We start from the raw sequence: 19,757 nt of genomic DNA, 5'->3' as shown, positions 1-19,757 counted from the left end.
TTTTTTTCTCATGTCATTCCACAGCAAATATGAAATGTGATAGAATTTGGGGAAGAAGGATTTTTCCAAATGTTATTAGAAGGACATGAGTTTTATAGCCTGGAATCTAGTGGACGTCTCCTTGCTTTATGTGTGACATGATCAGAATTTTTCTCGAGGAAGATAAATCTGATGGTGGGATATTGCCTACTTTCAGATCAGAAAAACCACGTCTCCCGGATTGGGTCACTCATTCTAGAGGGGAGTAAAAATAAAATAACATTTGTCCTATTTCTTCATCCTTACACAGATCTTTCTTTTTTGCTTTTGATCATGCTTTCTAATTCTTAGGACTCTTCATTTCTTCTCCTGCAATCTCAGGGGATTATGTGGGCAAGAAAGTTGAGCAAGTGATTGATCTCGGACAGCTCTTAGTCTTGGCTTCATTACTTTACTTTCTTACCTTCCTGTGGAAGGCAAATTGCAAGCTTGTTTCTTCTTGTTACTTTCTAGGTTAACTCTTCTTTAGAGCTGGTATCCTTGGGGCTGTGTGAATATAACATTTTATACCCAATGATTTCAGGATCTTAACTATTATTTTGTTGGAATAGATTTTCAAAAACATTCTCACCCTAAAATTGTCAGTCTATGCCTCAAAGAAGCACCTGTATATCTTTGCATTTCTTAACAGGCATCTCACGTCTTTTGCATAAAGGAAAATCTCAGTAGATAACTAGCTACAGTCTAATTTAATCCTCAACAAGCTTGATATACTACAGAGTATTATCTTAAGAAGGCTAGGCATATCCTGCTTGTATAAGTGATTAAAATTCTAAACTGCACTTCTACCTGCACAAGGACAGACTCCTAACTGATCTCTTTATGTTTGATTGACTCTTTTGCCCTCTCATGTTTGCAAGAAGGTAAACTTTTGTAAAACAAACATATTCCTATGTTTTTGTGGTAGTGTTTGTTTTGTTTTTGCGAACACAAAGATAAAAGCAAAACAGAAACAAAATCACCACTGAGGAGACTGGAACATGAAGAGAACGAGCCAAAAGGCTGGAGAGGAGAGGAGGGCAGAGGGTTCCCAAGGTACAGAAATCGAGTGTTAAGTGAGGCTAATATTTCTAATGGCCTCCCCTTTTTTAAAAATCATGTTAAAAAAAACTTTTGCAACAACACAGATGCAGTTGGAGGCCATAATCCTAAGGAAATTAATGTAAGAACAGATAACTTAATACCACATATTCTCACTTATTAGTGGGAACTAAACATTGAACACACAGGGACATAAACATGGAAAAAATAAACACTGTGGACTACTAATCAGGGGAGGAAGGGGAGAATGGGTTGAAAAACTACCTATTGTGTACTATGCTCACTACCTGGGTGCTTGGGTGATGGAATCTGTACTCTAATCTTTAGCATCATGCAATATTCCCATATAACAAGCCTGCACGTCAACCTTTTGTATATAAAATAAAAGTTGAAATTAGCAAACAACAAAAAACACCTCAAGGCCCCCCCAGGTTTAATCCTAGGTGATTTAGATTTATTTGAGCAGCCACATTATTCTAATTCTTGATTTATTGTTAGGACATAAATTCCCTTAGAAGTAAAGGCCCTGAAACCTCCTGGCAGGTCAAGGTGTTATCAAGGGTAGTCTGGGAAGGCAAACTCAATAATACATTAAAATCCATGAAATTCTTGCTGAGATTAGCTGTCACCTAGCAAGACCTCGAGGGAAAGGACATTGGAGGAGGGAAGGAGGAAAAGATCAGGAAAGATTCCTGGGTGAACTTTGCAGGGAGAGCAAGTGGAATCCATCAGGAAACTGCCCAAGGGCTCCAACTGTTGGTGGTTGGGAGGTGCTTAGAAGGCAGTAGAAAGACAGCTGACAAAGGGGGTTGTGGAGGGCTTAGTGGTAAATTTCTCCAGTATGAGGTACTGCCCAGCACAGTGCATAAAGCATAGTAAGCCAGTCCCACATATTGGTTAATTTCCTTTTCTTACAGCTTCCTCTAGGATGGGCTTGTTCTGTAGCCTCCAGAGTAGCTTCCCAGGGCTTGATTTGTTTGGACTAAGATGAGCTTTGTATTCTTGATCCTTTTGTTTGCTCAGTTCTATGACTCAGGGTTGTGTTAGCGTCTCTGCTTTCCCTACTGGACACCACATACATTTTGACCTCAATCCAGGACTACTCTAGCAGCTCTCTGGTTGTGTGTTTGTGTGTGTGCGAGAGTGTGTGAGTTATAATTCTCCCTCTCATCCTGCCCTCTCCTTCCATGAGTTCCTGTGTCAGGGCCAGAGACACACACTATTCTTATAATTAATGCACTGAGCTTCGTGCACATGATGTAGAGCCTAATTTTACATTAAACAGTCTCAAATATTATCAGATTACTCCATCCCAAGTAATACAATCTTGCAAAAAGTTTTATTCTTGAAACTAGAGTATAAAGAGAAACTGCCATCCTTAAGAAATGCAATTCAGAAGGCTCAAAATTTTGCTTTGGGAGGACAATTTCCTGGTACGCTGCCAGACCCTCTGTGCTGATTTTATATCCATTAGGGCTTTCTTTGTTTGGATTACTGTTGCTGACATTCCTACTTCAAAAGGGGCATTGACCCACTTTCACACCCCTTGTCAGATGTGGACAAAGAGCTTTCTGAAAGTTGCTTTACAATGGCTGAGTTGAATGTCCACACTCACTGTATTAAATTATTTGTGATGACAAAGGGAAATAACGAGTTGAAAGTGCCGTCTATAGTGGTGTCTTCACAATGTGTTGCTTTACTTTTTTTTTTTCAATGTAGTCTGCAGAATAGGTCTTCAGGTTACTTATAACTATGAAAATGGCTTCTCTGAGAATCTGGGTCCTGCAACTCATATATGATGTGAGCGTTCTGTGCTCTCTTTTCATAGGCTGCTTTTTCTTCCTTATCCTAGGTCATGTTTTAGTCACAAGAAAGACGGTATTAAATGTTTCAGAGAGATTTTAGCTCAGAGACTGAGCTGAAAATGAAATCCTCCTTGCTTTGAAGATGTGGAAGCCATAATGATTTCTGAGCAATGCCACTACGTTCTGCCATGCTTCCTTAGATCAAAGATTTTATTTAAATGCTTCATACCCAATAATGTGAGAACTACTCTTTCACAATTTATGTTTTCCTAGGAAAGTTTGTACCCTCTACTGTACATATCTTGCACTTTTATAGAACTTTTGACCTCTTCAAACACTTTTCCAAAAGGTTTCTCAATCTCTTCTCTAGGCCCCTTGCTCACCTTATGGGTATAAATTTTCATGGTACGTAAGAAACTTAAGATCTAGGTAATTATTTCACAACTGATGAGCAGAAATGTGAGAATTCATCAGAGTTCCACTTCCAGATCTAGCCTAACCATTTTTTGTAGGCCCTTTGGAAAATGACCTAAAATGCTCCGAGTAACTAGAGATTGAGGTTAATAGTACCTATTTTACCATGTAGGATTGCTGAAAGATCAAGATCTGAGATGCATATTTAAGTGTCTCTCCATGGGTGTGGTGCCTGAATTATATAATGGGGATGCCATTTTCATTCTTAGGTTGATGCAGACAGGGAAAACATAGGATATACTAGATTGACAAGTCTGTGTGCCATAAACCCATCTATCTGTATCCTCTTGTATTTTATTTTGTCTTTTACTTTTTAAATAAATGTTCGTGTTGGAAAATCCCAGTCTGCCTTGCTTTGTGAGGCCAACAGGAAAAGAAACATTTCTGCTCATGTCGCCCAATCAGCTCTATATCCCATATTCCAAGAAATTCTTGGGGGGAGTCCCTTAAAAACTATTTTATTCGGTGTTAGAGCAATTCCTTTTTTCTATTTTCCCTCTACCTCCACACCCTTATTGTCCCATTCCTTTTGTGGGTAGAAGTTGGAATCATAATCTATACGCTTTGGATGCTATTGGTGTTTGAAATGTAATAGTATCTTTGGAGTGAAAAAGCAAAACTGGGGAACTCTTTTGGAGAAAGGGTTATTTACTCATCAATTTCCACCATAATGAAAAATATAATGCAGCTAATTTAAGAACTCCTATGTGGACAGGCTTATCCTCCTTGTTTTGGAGGTAAATAAGGCACAAAACCTGTCCATGTGGACCCAAGCCCCAGGCCCACCTCAATTAATGCAGGCTGTAGACCTACCCCTATGAACCCAGGCACCAGGCCAGAATGCCTGAAGTCCCCAGTAACAAGCTCAACTGTGGACTGTGCCAGCAGCCCACCCAGAATCTCAGGATGGGCTGACTGGTGAAGGGCTTTCCCTGCTTAACCCAGCCTGTAACGACTGAACAAAGTGTCTATTTCCTCAAATGCACAGACGCTAACACAAGGTCACAAGGATTATGAATCATCAGGGAAACATGCCACCACCAAGGGGAAAAAAAAATAAAAGTCCAATAACCAACCCAAAGAAATGGAGATCTATAAACTACCTAACAAAGAATTTAGAATGATCATCAATGAGGTACAACGGAATACAGATAGAAAATTAAATGGAATCAGGAAAACAACATATGAACTTCAACAAAAAGAAACTATAAAAAAGAACCAAACAGAAATTCTGGAACAGAAAAACAGAATGGCTGATCAGAAAAATTCCATAGAGAACTTCAATAGCAGACTTGATTAAGCAAAAGAAATAATCATTGAGTTTAAGGACAATCATGAAATTACCCAGTCAGAGGAACAAAAAGATAAAAGAGTGAAAAAGATAAAAGAGTGAAAAAAGTCTATAGGACCTATGGGCTATATCAAGGAAAGCAATATAAGCATTATGGAAATTTTAGAAGAAGCAGAGAAAGGAGGATGGGGACAGAAAGATTATACACAGAAATAATGAAAGAAAACTTCCAAAATTTGGATAGGGAAATGAACATCCAGCTCCCTGAATTCCAAAGAACTCCTAATAGATTAGACATAAAGAGATCTTCACTGAAGCACATTATAATCAAATTCTCAATGGTCAAAGACAAAGAATTTTGGAAGCAGCAAGACAGAAGTGACTCACCAGATGCAAGGGAACCATTATAAAACTATCAGTAGACTCCTCAGCAGAAATCTTGCAAGTTTGGAGAGAGTGGCATGATATATTCAATATTCTGAAGAAAAAAGCCTGTCAACTAAGAATACTAGACCTAGTAAAGCTATCCTTCAGAAGTAAAGGAGACATTAGAACTTTACCAGACAAAAGCTGAGGGAGTTCATCACCACTAGACCTTTCGTATAAGAAATTCTAATGGTAGTTCTTCAAGTTGAAACAAAAGAACACTAACAGCATGAAAACATATTAAAGTATAAATATCACTGTAAAGGCAAGAATATTATCAAATACAGAATACTCTAATACTGTAATGGCAGTATAAAAGTTAAAGAACAAAAGTATTAAAAATAACTTCAATAGCTACAATAATTTGTTAATAGATTCACAATATAAAAATATATAAATTGTGACATCAATAACATAAAATAGCGGAAAAAGTTAAAGTATAGCATTTTCCATGAGGTCACAGTTAAGTTCTTATCAGCTTAATATAGATGATTATAACTATAAGATGCTTTGTATTTTCTCACTGTAAAGAGAAAAATGTAGTAGGTACACAAAAGAGAAAGAGAAAGGAATCAATGCATACCACTATATAAACCTAATAAATCACAATGGAAAGCAGCAAGAGGAAGAAAGGAATGTTTTCAAGCACACACAGAACATTCTCCAGGATAGACCATGTGTTAAGCCATGAGAAAAGTCTTAACAGATTTAAAAAGATTGAAATTATATCAAGTATCTTTGGTAACCACAATAGTATGAAGTTAGAAATTAAAACTAGAAAAAATTGGAAAATTCACAAATATGTGGAAACTAAAAACACACTGCTGAATAACCAATGGGTGAATGAAGAATTATTTTTAATAAAAAAATCTCTTGGCATATGATGGTTAATTTTATGTGTCAACGTCACTGGGTTAAGGGATACTTAGATAGGTGGTGGAACATTATTTAAGTGTGTGTGAGGATAATTCTGGAAGAAATTAGCATTTGAATCCACAGACTGAATAAAGAAAATCTGCCCTCACAAATGTGGGCCACCATTATCCAATCCACTGAAGGTCCACCTGAATAGAACAACAAAATGGAGGAAGGGAAAATTTGCTCTCTTATCTTGAGCTGGAACATATATCCTCTTTGCCCTCAGACAATGAAACTTTGGGTTCTTGGACCTTCACAGTGTGAACTTAAATCAGTGCCCTCCCCACTGCACACTTTCTAGCCTTCACATTTGGGCTGAATTTCACCATCAGCCTTCCTTTGTCTCTAGCTTCCAGATGGCATATTGTGGGACTTCCTGGCCTCCATAATAACATGAGTCAATTACTATAACAAATCTCCTCCTATATATCTATATATATCTTATTTGTTCCTTTTCTCTGAAAAACCCTAATTAATAAATGAGACACAAAAAATAAAAGCAACCTACTAAAATTTATGGAATGTTCAAAAGTAGTTCTAAGATATTTTATACCATTAAACACTTAAATGAATACAAATGAAAGATCTTAAACAGCCTAATTTTATATCTCAACAAACTAGAAAAGAAAACCTCAAATTAGTAGAAGAAAGGATACAATAAATATAATAAAGATCAATACAGATATAAATAAAATAGAGACTAAAAGAGCCATAGTAAAGAAAAAACGAATAGTTGTTTTTTTAAAAAGATAAACAAAATTGACAAACCTTTATCTATACTAACTAAAAAAAGGAGAGAAGAAAAATACATAAAATCAGAAATGAAAGAGGAGATATTACATTGATACCAAGGAAATAAGGATCATCAGAGACTACTATAAACAGGTACTTGCCAATAACCTGGAAAACCTAGAAGAAATGGATACATTTCTGGAAACATATAATCTACTAAGACTGAATCATAAAGAAATAGAAAATCTGAACAGACCAGTAATGAGTAATAAGATTGTATTAGTAATCAAAAACCTCTCGAACAAAGAAAAGTCCAGGACTTGATAACTTCAGTGGTGTGTTCTACCAAACATATAAAGATGAATTAATATTCACTTTTCCCAAACTCTTCAAAAATTTGAAGATAATGGAACACTTTCAAACTAATTTTCTGAGGACAGCATTACCTTGGAATCAAAGCTAGATAAGGTCACTACAAGAAAAGAAAATTCCATGACAATATCTCTGATAATTATAGACTCAAAAATACTCAACAAAACACTAGCCAACTGACTTCAACAACATATTAAAAGGATTATGAACCATGATCAGATGGAATTTATCCTTGGGATGCAAGAATGATTCAACATACACAAATCAATCAATGTGATATACTACATCAACAGAATAAAGAATAAAAATATCACGTAATCTTCTCATTACATACAGAAAAAGGATTTTACAACATTCCTTTTTGTTGAAAACTCTCAACATATTAAGTATAGAAGGGATGTATCTCAATATAATGAAGGCCATATATGACATCACAGCTAACACATGCAACACTGAAAAGCCCACAGCTGACATCTTAAATGGTGAAAGCTTTAGCTCTTTCATTAAGATCCACAAGCAAGATAAGGATGCTCCCTTTTACCACTTGTATTCAATATGAACCTGTAAGATGTAGTCAGAGCAATTAGTCAAGAAAAAAATATAAAATGCATCCAAACTGAAGACAAAGAAGGAAAATTGTCTCCATATGCACCTCATATGATCTTATATATAGAAAACCCTAAAGATTTCACACACACACACACAAAAAAAGTTAGAACCAAAGAAAAAGCGCAGTAAAGTTGCAAAATCAACTTACAAAGTTAATTGCTTTTCTATACACTAACAACTAATTACCAGAAACAGAAATTAAGGAAAGACTCCCATTTATAAGAGCACACAAAAGATACTTAGGAATAAATTTAACCAAGAGGTGAAATAGTTGTACACTTAAAACTATAAAACCTTGATGAAAGAAACCAAAGTAGACACAAAGAAATGGAAAGTTGTCCACGTTTATGGATTGGAAAATATAATATTGTTAAAATATGTACACCACCCAAAATAATCTACAGATTCAATGAAATTCCTATCAAGAGTCCATTGATGTTTTTCACAGAAATAGTAAAAAAAAATCTTAAAGTTTGTTTGGAACCACAAAAGACCCCCAAATGCCAAAAGCAATTTTGAGCAAGAAGAGCAACGCTGATGGCGTCACACTATCTGCTTTCAAAATATACCACAATAGTGATGAAAACAGTATAGTACTAGTATAAAAACAGACATATGAACCAATTGAACAGGATAGATAGCCTTAAAACAAATCCACACATTTACAGTCAATTTGTCTTGGACAAAGTTTTCAAGAACTCTCACAATGGAGAAAGACTAATTTTTAAAATAAATGGTGTTGGGACAACTGGATAGCCACATGTGGAAGAATGAAATTAGAACCTTATCTTACACAATATACACAAATCAACTGAAAATAAATTAAAGACTTAAATGCAAGACCTGAAAGTGGAACACTACCAGAAGAAAAAACATAGGGAAAAAGCTTCTTGACATTGGTTTGGGCAATAATTTTTTGGACATGACTCCAAAAGCACAGACAACATAAGCAAAACTAGACAAGTGGGACTATATCAACTGAAAAAGCTTCTGAATAGTAAGGAAAACAATCAACAAAGTGAAGAGACAACCCAGAGAATTGAAAGAAATTCAGATCATTCATCAGATAAGTAGTTAATACTCAAAATATGAAGGAACTTCAAAAAGTTTGTGGAAAAATGGAATTAACAGATAAAAAATATAAACTTCATTTCTCAATGTAAACTATCAAATTCAAGACACTTTTGTAAGCAATGAAAACAGCCATTTAGTCCATTTCTAAATAATTGTGGGTCCTGGGAATTGAACCATGTCAATGCCATCTTTTTAATATTATTAACTGAAGAAAAATGATTGCCCTTTAAGTATTTTTTAAGATTAGGAAGCAAAAAGAAGTCAAAAAGAGCCAAATCATCACTGTAAGATGGATATTCAATGATGTGATATTTCCTCTTGACTGGCCTGTTTTTGCCTTGACTGGACCATTTCCATTTCTAGGTAACCATTGCTTTGATGTGCTTTGTCTTCAGTAGAAGAACTGCTTCAGGATCTTGATCCCAGTTGTTTAAAATTTCCATTGAAAGCCCTGCTTTTATCTGCAGCTAATCTGGGTGCAATGGTTTTGGCACCCATCAAGTGGAAAGTTTCCTCAACTTTTATTTTTTAGTCAGAATTGTGTAAGATGAACTAATTAAGATGATTATGGTGTTGCCTGTTGTTTCTGCTGTTAATCGTTGGTCCTCTTCAATTGGAGAATGAACAAGATTAATTTTTTCCTTGCAAATTAATGTGGATGGTCTGCTACTGTGGGCTTCATCTTCATTGTGGGCTTCATCACCTCATCCTTTCATAAAATGAGTTATTCATTTGCAAACTGTGGATTTCTTTGGGGCATTATCCCTATAAGCATTTTATAAAGCTTAAATGATTTCACTATTCTTCCACCCAAGCTTCACCATAAATTTGATGTTTGTTCTTGCTTCAGTTTTAGCAGAATCCATATCCTTTGATAGGGGCTCTTTAAAACTGATGTCTTATCCTTCTTAGTGATTCAAACTAGAACTTATTTAGACATGTTGTAATAAGTTGGTATAAAATTATTTTGGCAAAAGAAATTTTTGAAATCGATGCATAGTTTTTCCATAAGATGAAATTTCCACATTTTTTTTCAAAGACCTCTTGTAGATAAGGAACTCTAACAATTCAATAGCAAGAAAACAAATACCTCAGTTTTTAAAAAGAATGGGCACAAGACCTTAATAGACATTTCTGTAAAGAGGAGATACAAATGCCCGACAGGTATATGGAAAGGTGTTTAACATTATTAATCATTAGGGAAATGCAAATCAAAACCGCAGTGAAATATCACCTCCTACTTATTAGAATGGCTACTATCAAAAAGACAAAAGATAGCAAGTGTTGATGAGGCTGTTGAAACTTTGTACACTGTTAGTGGGAATGTAAATTTGTGTAGCTGTTAGGGAAAACAGTATGGAGCTTCCTTAAAAAACTTAAAAATAAAACTACCATATGACTCAGCAGTCCCACTACTGGTATATATCCAAAGGAAATGAAATCACCATCTTGAGGAGATACCTGAACTCCCATGTTCATTGAAGCATTATTCACAATATCCAAGATACAGTATCAACCTAAGTGATCATCAATAGATGAATGGATATAGAAAATGTGGTATATGTACACAATGAAATACTATTCAGCCTTAAGAAAGAAGGAGTCTCTGTTACTTGGAACAATAGGGATGAACCCTGGGAACACTATGTTTTTTATTTTATTTTATTTATTTATTTTTTGAGACGGAATCTTGCTCTGGAGTCGCCCAGGCTGGAGTGCAGTGGCACGATCTTGACTCACTACAACCTCTGTCGCCCAGGTTCAAGCGATTCTCCTGCCTCAGCCTCCAAAGTGGCTGGGATAACAGGCACATGCCACCATGCCCGGCTAATTTTTGTGTTTTTAGTAGAGACGGGGTTTCAGCATCTTGGCTAGGCTGGTCTTGAACTCCTGACCTCGTGATCCACCCGTCTCAGCCTCCCAAAGCGCTGGGATTACAGGCGTGAGCCACCGCGCCCGGTGGGACACTATGTTAAATGAAGTAAGCCAGGCACAGAAAGACTGATGCCACATGCTGTCACTTGTATGTGGATTCTAAGAAAACCAGACTCACAGAGGAAGAGAGTAGAATGGTGGTCACCCGAGGCTGGGTGGGGTTGGGGGAGATTGCAGAGATCTGGGTCAAAGGGCACAAAATTTCAGTTAGGAGAAATAAGTTCCAGAGACCTATTGTACAACATGATGACTGTAGCTGATAACTGTATTCTTAACATATATATATATATAATGACAATATATATGACTTTAAGTGTGTTATATACAATTTAAAATTCTGTCAACTTACAATTGCTAAGAGAATATATTTTAAGTGTTCTCACCAAAAAAAAAAAGTATGGGAGATAATACATATATTAATTAGCTTGATTTGGCCATTCCACAGTATACATCTTTCAAAATATCATGTACACCATAAATATATATATATATAATTTATATTTGTCAGTTAAATAGTAACAATTTTAATAAAGAAGGAAATCCTGTCATTTGTGACAATGGATAAACCTGGATGACATTATGCTAAATGAAATAAACTAGGAACAAATACTGCATGATCTCATTTTTATGTGGAATCTAAAAAAGTTGGTCTCATGGAATCAGAGAGTAGAATCGTGTCTGCAGGGGGTGGGGGAATGGGGAAATGGGGATATGTTAGTCAAAGGTACAAAGTTGCAGTTATAAATCTGCAGATATACTGTTCAGCATGGTAACTATAGTTAATAATCCTATAATGTATATTTAATATTTGAGAATAGAGTAGATCTTAAATATTAGCCCACGTAAATACACCCAAAGGTAGCTATTTGAGGTGATGAATGTGTTAGCTAGCTTGTGGTAATCATTTACAATGTATAGATATATCAAAATATCATGTATACCTTAAATATATTTTTTATTTGTCAATTATAACACACAAAAAGCTGGGAAAATGATTAAAAATAAAAACAACACATATGGATCGTTTATACTCCTTTTTTGGAGATAGATATGATTGCCCATTTCATTCCTTTTTTTTGTAGACATCCTGTTAGTACTAGACAATTTTGTTATTAGTGAGTGAAGCAATTCTGTAGGGCCCTATGAAACCTGCTTTTAGAGAATGGAAATTCCTTTTCTATTATCAGTTATTATCATTTGGACAGATCTGAATTCCTCAAATGCTTGATTTTGTTATACATTGCAAAAATACTAATATTTTGGTTCTTTTGATGTGGTGGGTGGTTGTACACAAAATGAAAGTCAACAAGCTAACCTAGGTGGGGCATGCTTATCAAAAAAGATTAGAAATTTAAGTTTATCAATAAAAGAATGGAGAGAAAAACTCCACTTGGCTTTGTCCCACAGTCGTGGAGAAACCTGGCATTATACCAACTCTCTCTGGGTGTCATTTACTTTTTTTAACTTGTAAGAAATGGTGTGAAGAAGTAACATATTACACACCAAAAAAAAAATAGAAATACAAAAGGCAAGTAAAATACTACTCAACACAACAACATTCCACATGGGTTTATGTTAACTTTACCTGTCTTCAGGTTGGCAGAGTCTATCAGCTACCCTGTCACCATCTGGTACTGCTGTTTGAGATCAAATCTCGGCCAATGGTAACATGATACAGCCAACATTAGCCAGAGAGGCTGGTTGGATATTACATTTTTTTGAGCAGAGAAAATTGGCACAATCATTTGAGCTCAGAGAGGTGTTACTCTTTTGTGAGGAATTTCTGCTTACTGATCTAGGCTCTACAGGGTTACACAGGACTTTATACTTAACATCTTGGCTTCAGCTAGCACAGTGCTTTTTTTCTTGTCTGCTGTATATATCGAGATCTTTTGAAATATTTGGTTTGAAGGAAAAGTTTTCTGCTCTTAGAATAAGCATGTATCCCACTGCTTTATGAATGTCCATATATTTAAAAATAGCATGTAAGTTAATTTGTTTTTTGAAAATGAAACACTTTTAAATTCCAGAAGGGAGCTCATTAAAGATAACCTCTTCAGCTAATTCTTCTAAGAAGAATACTTTTGTAAGCTTAATGATGATTGCTAATTTGTTTCCTGAAAATCCAAAAATTTTCAAAATACATTAAATCTGCCTAAAGGAGAGTATGTTTATAAAGTTACAGAGCAATCGTGAATGTCTCCAACTTACCTTCCTTCCTCCAATCTCCATATTTGTCTGTCGCTCCATGCCTTTGTTTATGGTCTGTTTTCTCAAATGCTGACTTGTTTCCTCTTAGTCTTTTCAAACACACCTTTTCTGTAAGGTCCAGCCAAAAGTTCACTCCTTCAACAAATTTCTCTCTGCTGACTGACAGACACTTTATTTTCTTAATGTTCATTTTGTTATGGAATGAACAGTAGTATGTGGTTTTTTGTTGTTGTTGTTTGTTTTTGAGACGGAGTCTCGCTCTGTCGCCCAGGCTGGAGTGCAGTGGTGCGATCTGGCCTCACTGCAAGCTCCACCTCCCGGGTTCACGCTATTCTCCTGCCTCAGCCTCCCGAGTAGCTGGGACTACAGGCACCTGCCACCATGCCCGGCAAATTTTTTTTGTATTTTTTAGTAGAGACGGGGTTTCACCGTGTTAGCCAGGATGGTCTCGATTTCCTGACCTCGTGGTCCACCCACTTCGGCCTCCCAAAATGCTGGGATTACAGGCGTGAGCCACCACGCCTGGCCGGCATGTGTTCTTAAGCATTTGTTTGTGGCTGGTAGTGTATTGTGTTGTTATTTATTATTCAACATCTCCACCTATGCTATAAAGAGAGTGGAATGGGTCTAATAGAGAAAGGAATTTATTATTAGTGAGCATCTACTCAGTTCTAGGCAGTGTGTTAGATGCTTGCCTGCGCATTACCCCATGGTGCAGTGATTAAGCTGTGGTCTCTGGAGTTAGATTCTCTGGGTTTAAAATGCGGCTCCTTTGCACGCTAGCTGTGTGGCCTTGGACAAGCTTCTCTGTTTTCAGTTATTATTTCATATGTAAACTGGAACTAAAATCACCTCATTTGGTTAATATGAGGAATAAATTAGATTGTCCATGTGAAAGACTTAGAGTACCTGAAACATTTGAAGCCCTTGATATATGTTAAATATTTCTATTAATTTAAAGAGTCATGCTATGACCTAGACATTTTCTCCATGTTGCAGGTGAAAAACCCGAGCCTGACAGATTAGAGAAATTGCACAAATTTATGTTCATCTGTGGTGGAACCAGCATTGGCAAACACACATGCTTTATTCCAGAACCCAAGCTCTTATTTATTTTTATTTTTTATTTTTTAGACAGGGTCTCGCTCTGTTGCCTAGGCTGGAGTGCAGTGGCGCAATTTGGGCTCACTGCAAGCTCCGCCTCCCGGCTCAAGTGATTCTCCTGCCTCAGCCTCCCGAATAGCTGGGACTACAGGAGCATGCCACTATGCCCGGCTGATTTTTTGTGTTTTAGTAGAGACAGGTTTCACCATGTTGTCAGACTGGTCTCAAACTCCTGACCTCAAGCCTCCCAAAGTGCTAGGATTACAGGTGTGAGCCCCCGTGCCTGTCTTCAAGCTTTTTAAAATAACCATATTGTTTTGTTTTAAATTTGTATAGAATCACTTATGCCATACTACCTCTTTACATGTCTTTTGCACTTCTTAAAATAGCCAGCTTAGTGGTGCAAATTGATAAATGTCAGCAAATATGTGTCAATTACATGAGATCATAAATGCGAAAACACCTGGCAAATAGCTTAAAATTTATTCTATTTAATACTATTAAACACCCTCACTGGAAAAGGTCACAACAGCATCATGAATTTGCAATGGTAGGCACGCCTCTTACAGTTATGAATAGTATAATGGGAAAATTTAGACAAGTAGTTTTTAGAGTGAGATCAGAGGCAAGAAATGCTGAATTATAAAAGGATGGTAGGTCAGTGGTTTTCAAGTATCATTAGGCATGGAGTACTTGTTGGTTGAATTAAATCTTCCTCATAAGTTCAATAATTAATAACATAGGTCAAGGTGAAGTTCTTCTGATTGGAGCTGATGGAGGGACCACATGATCTCTGGCTTTAGTCAGTCCCTTCATCCCTGTGGCACCTCCTCAGAACCTTAAGTGGCTTTAAGAAGTGATCCTGCCTTTTATTTTTTACAGTGAAGTAAACAAAGCAAAGAGAGGTGAAGTGATTGGTCTAAGATCACAAATCCAGAGCTCAAGAACTTGATTTTTAAATTCTGCCATACTGCCTTAAGGAGACTGCTGGCACCTAGTCTGCTTTTCCTTGTCTACATTTTTGTGACTGTTTCTTACAGTTGGCATAATGGAGAACAAAAGGTTACTGCTCTCATATCCTTGGTAAGAGAGTACAAACGCAACCACCCACACACCTCAGAAACCATGTACTTTGAATTGTTTGGAGGCAGTGAATTACCACTGCAAAAGTTTCCAAAGGAGACCAAGTTTTAAGCATCTTTCATTTGAATAATTACGTGCAAAGAAAAAGAATAAAATGAATATTTCAATGTCTTTGAAGTGACATAATGTATTTCAAAGATTTTAAGCTTAAAATGGTAGGAATAATAAAGGTTACTGAACTCCGATTTTCAGTGGTCTAATTCTGAGAATTGCACTTCACATCAGTAAGCTCTCCTTCATGTCCCACTGTAGGAGTTTTAAGGATATACAATGCCTTTAAAAATATATAATTTCAACCTTTATTTTAGATTCAAGGGGTACATATGCTGCGTTTGTTACCTGGGTATATTGTCTGGTGCTGAGGTTTGGGATATGAATGATCCTGTCACCCAGGTAGTGAGCGTAGCACCCAATAGGTAGTTTTTCAGCTCCCTTTTCCCTCCCTCCTTTCGCCATCTAGTAGTCCCCAGGGTCTATTGTTGCTATCTTTACGTCCATGAGTACCCAATGTTTACCTCCCACTTAGAAGTGAGAGCATGCAGCATATTGTTTCCTGTGCCCATGTTAATTCACTTAGGATAATGGCCTCCAGTTGCATCCATGTTGCTTCAAAGGACATGATTTTGTTCTTTTTATGGCTGCATAGTATTCCATGGTGTGTATGTGTGTGTGTGTGTGTGTACATATATATACACACACACATGTGTGTATATATACACATATATATACCATTTTATACATACACACACACACACATATATATATACACACACACACACCCCAGGTTGATTTCATGTCTTTGCTATTTTGGATAGTGCTGCAATAAACATATGAGTGCAAGTGTCCTTTTGGTAGAATGATTTATTTTCTTTGAGATATATACCCGGTAATAGGATTGCTGGGTTGAAAGGTAATTCTGACTGAAGTTCTTTGAGAAGTTTTCAAACTGTTTTCCACAGTGCTTGAACTAATTTACATTCCCACCAACAGTGTATAAGTGTTCCCTTTTCTTTGCAGCCTTGCCAGCATATGTTGTTTTTTGATTTTTAATAATAACTATTCTGACTAGTGTGAGATGGTATCTCATTGTGGTTTTTATTTGCATTGATAGACAATGTCTTTAAGGGAAAATATAATATGTGGAATAAAGTCCCAGCCTGGAAAACTCTATAACATCAGGGAAACAATCAGACAAATTGGAATTCACTCAATTCCATCAATAAATTAATATATGATTCATTTTATATCCTACTAGTTTGGCATGAGAGGTGATATAAATGTATACCATTGAAATGGTATATATTCAACAAACATATTAGGAATAACTACCAGGAACCTAGCACTGCGGATTTAAAAATGAATAGAGTCATGGTTTGGCTTCTGTACTCAAAAAGGGGCTCAGTCTCAGTGATATGGTTTGGATTTGTATCCCTGCCCAAATCTCATGTTGAATTATAATCCCCAATGTTGGAGGAGGGGCCTAATAGGAGGTGATTGGATTATGGGGTGGATTCCCCCCTTGCTGTTCTCCTGATAATGAGTTCTCACGAGATCTTGTTTAAAAGTACGTAGCACACCCCCTTCTCCTTCCTCTAGTTCTGGCCATGTGAAGATGTGCCTGCTTCTCCTTTGCCTTTCGCCGATGGTTGTACATTACCTGAGGCCTCCCCAGCCATGCTTCCTCTACAATCTGAGGAAATATGAGCCAATTAAACCTCTTTTCTTTGTGAATTACCCAGTCTCAGGTGTTTCAATATATCTGTGCTGGAGTGGACTAATATACTCAGATTACTTGTGCTAATCTCGCATTTTGCACAATTTAGATGAGCTGTTTTGTGGTTTGAGCTGACACTAGGGAAGCAGGTTCAGGTTTGGAAGAGAGTTTGTGGACTTGCACAGTGTCAGGGGAGGACAACGTGGAAATGTATGTGGAAAGAGTATGGGAACTTGATTTAGAGGACTAGGCTCATCTCTTCTTGCTTGTATGACTTTGGAGAACATGCCTAGCTTTTATGGGCCTTAGTTATCTTATCTGTAAAATGGAACTTATGCTAATACCCATTTTTATGTTACCATGGAGACTAATTAGATTATGAATAGGAAAGTGCCTTGTAAACTCTTTTAATACAAACATCATTTGGGACCTTTTCAACCTTGCTTCTCAATGGCTCCTCTGAGCTGCAGCATTGACCCAGATGTGTAATGAAATGTAATGAAATGTCTTTGTGAACTGCTCCCAAAAGAATTGACTGGCACCAAACATTTCATGTGGTCATGGGGAGGGGTAAAATCAACAACTTCCGACCATTTTAATGTTTTTTTATCCCTCTGCCCTAGATTTTTCCAGGAGCTCCATCTCTTTTGTCATCTGTTACATAAAATATCTCTCCTCATTTTGAGAAGCCTAGGTACTGAGACAACTTTAAGGTCCTGGGATTCAGCTTCCCTTCCAAGTGTTTTCCAGTAAGTTTTTCCAATAATATATCTTTTTTCATCAGCTGAATTCAGCCTATAACACCATAAAGTATTAAAACATATTTTATTGTTTTGTGCTGTTACAATTTTTTATTGTATTAAAAATACATAATATAAAATGTGCCATCTTAACCATTTTTAACTGCATAGTTTAGTGTGTTGAGTATATCCACATTGAGGCTGTTTCACATCGTTGTAAAACATCTCCAGCACTTTTTCCTCTTGCAGAACTGAAACTCTATAGCCATTGAACCACAACTCCCCTTTTCCTCCTCCCCCATTACAATTATTTGAAAAACGTTTTAGGGTAAGAGCAATGCTTGGGGTTGCTATTTGAAAAAAGATAATGTGATAAAGCCAGTCATGTGAAATGATTTTTAAGAATATGGAAAAATTGTCACGTACTAATTTGAATGAATGAATGACTGAGTAATGAAGGAAACATAATTATTCTCGGTTTGGTCTGTGCTCTCCCCAGGAAGAAATATGAGTGTGAGGTCAAATGTATTCTGCAACACAAGTAATTTTAGAAAGCACAAATCAATCTGGAGCCAAATCTTAATGTTATATCCAACTAATAATTGAATTGTGATGAACTTTCCAGTTCCACATTCATCTTTTCCTTAGACTCAGATGATCTTTGCAGGAATCAAGTGATCCTGGGAGTTTTAGATGAGAATGATTTTAGCTGCAAAAGAAATTTACTTCAAAGAGAGGTAGCTGAAAGAGAGAATTTGAATATCTTGTGAGGCTTTTTCTATGTAATGACTGAGATGCCACCTAACAGCACCGTGTTTTGCATGGTCCATGGGGTTATGCTCTCTGTAGGAGAGAAAATCTCTCTCAGCTCCCTATAAACTTTTGATAAATGACTGTCACTGGCTATACTTGGGTCATGAATGTGCCCCTGGGCCAATCTTGAAGCATGAGGTACTTTGATTGGACAGTCTGGGTCACATGCCTTCTGTTATGGTGAGGGAGGAAGGAATATGTGATTGACAATTCTGTCAGGTGAAGACTAAAAAAACAGATGTAAACTGTAGGGCTTTTGTTTTTTCTTTAAGTCATTCTCTGGGCTGGAGAGGATTCACAGGGGCCCAAATCCCTAGAAATTCTGCTCAAGTGCCAGGATACTGATGTATTCCCTAGTTTGCTTTGTGAAGGTCACCAGCTCTGTTTTTAATTTAAAAAAAAAAATGAGCCTTTGAAAGATAATTATTTTAAAAGATGATGACTATTATCATTACTATTATTATTTATAAATTTGAGTTTCTATTTTAAACACATCAATGGCAGTGTTTCATTGAGTTGGAAAACTCTGGTTTTGTGGTGTCCCTAAAATTTTACGGTGTTAGTACCTAAAATTGTCTCTTGAGTAATCTACACTTATGAGGAAGATATTATAGGTTTGAAAAAACACCTTTGATTTGTGGCTCTAGAAATATCCTGAAAACTTTCTAAAATATTCTCTAAATTATCCCTGCCTGGCCTACTATGCCTCTAAGGTCCAGCAAGTGTTAACTCTCACACCTCACCCCCAGTCCAGTAGCTCAGACAGTGAGAGTTTCAGCAGGTAGGATGAAATAGCCCCAGTTAGGTTTTTGCCTCTCTGCTTGTTGATTGTGCTATATATACTTGAAAGAATCTTGCTCTGTCACCCAGGCTGGAGTGCAGTGGCATGATCTCGTCTCACTGCAATCTCTGCCTTGTGGGTTCAAGCCATCCTCCCACCTCAGCCTCCCGAGTAGCTGGGACTACAGGTGTCCACCACCACACCTGGCTAATTTTTCTATTTTTTGGTAGACATGGGGTTTCACCATGTTGGCCAGGCTGGTCTCCAACTTCTAACCTCAAGTGATCTGCCTGCCTTGGCCTCCCAAAGTGCTGGGCTTATAGGAGTGAGCCACTGTGCTGGGCCTTTGCTTCATATTGTTAGTTCTAACTCTGACATCTGAATTCAGATTTGCAGTTCCTTCTATTCTAATGGGCTCATTAGAAATTCAAGATTAGTTACCTGGGGGACCAATTAATCCAATTGTGGAGCTCCACGCTGCTCAGGCCATTGACATGCAGTTTCATCTGAAGTGAAGTAGTTATGAGCTTCTCTA

This window comes from Macaca fascicularis, chromosome 14 (assembly GCF_037993035.2).
Source record: "Macaca fascicularis isolate 582-1 chromosome 14, T2T-MFA8v1.1".
Taxonomy (NCBI): domain Eukaryota; kingdom Metazoa; phylum Chordata; class Mammalia; order Primates; family Cercopithecidae; genus Macaca; species Macaca fascicularis.
The sequence above is the reverse complement of the archived record's forward strand: the minus strand, read 5'-3'. Positions refer to the sequence as shown.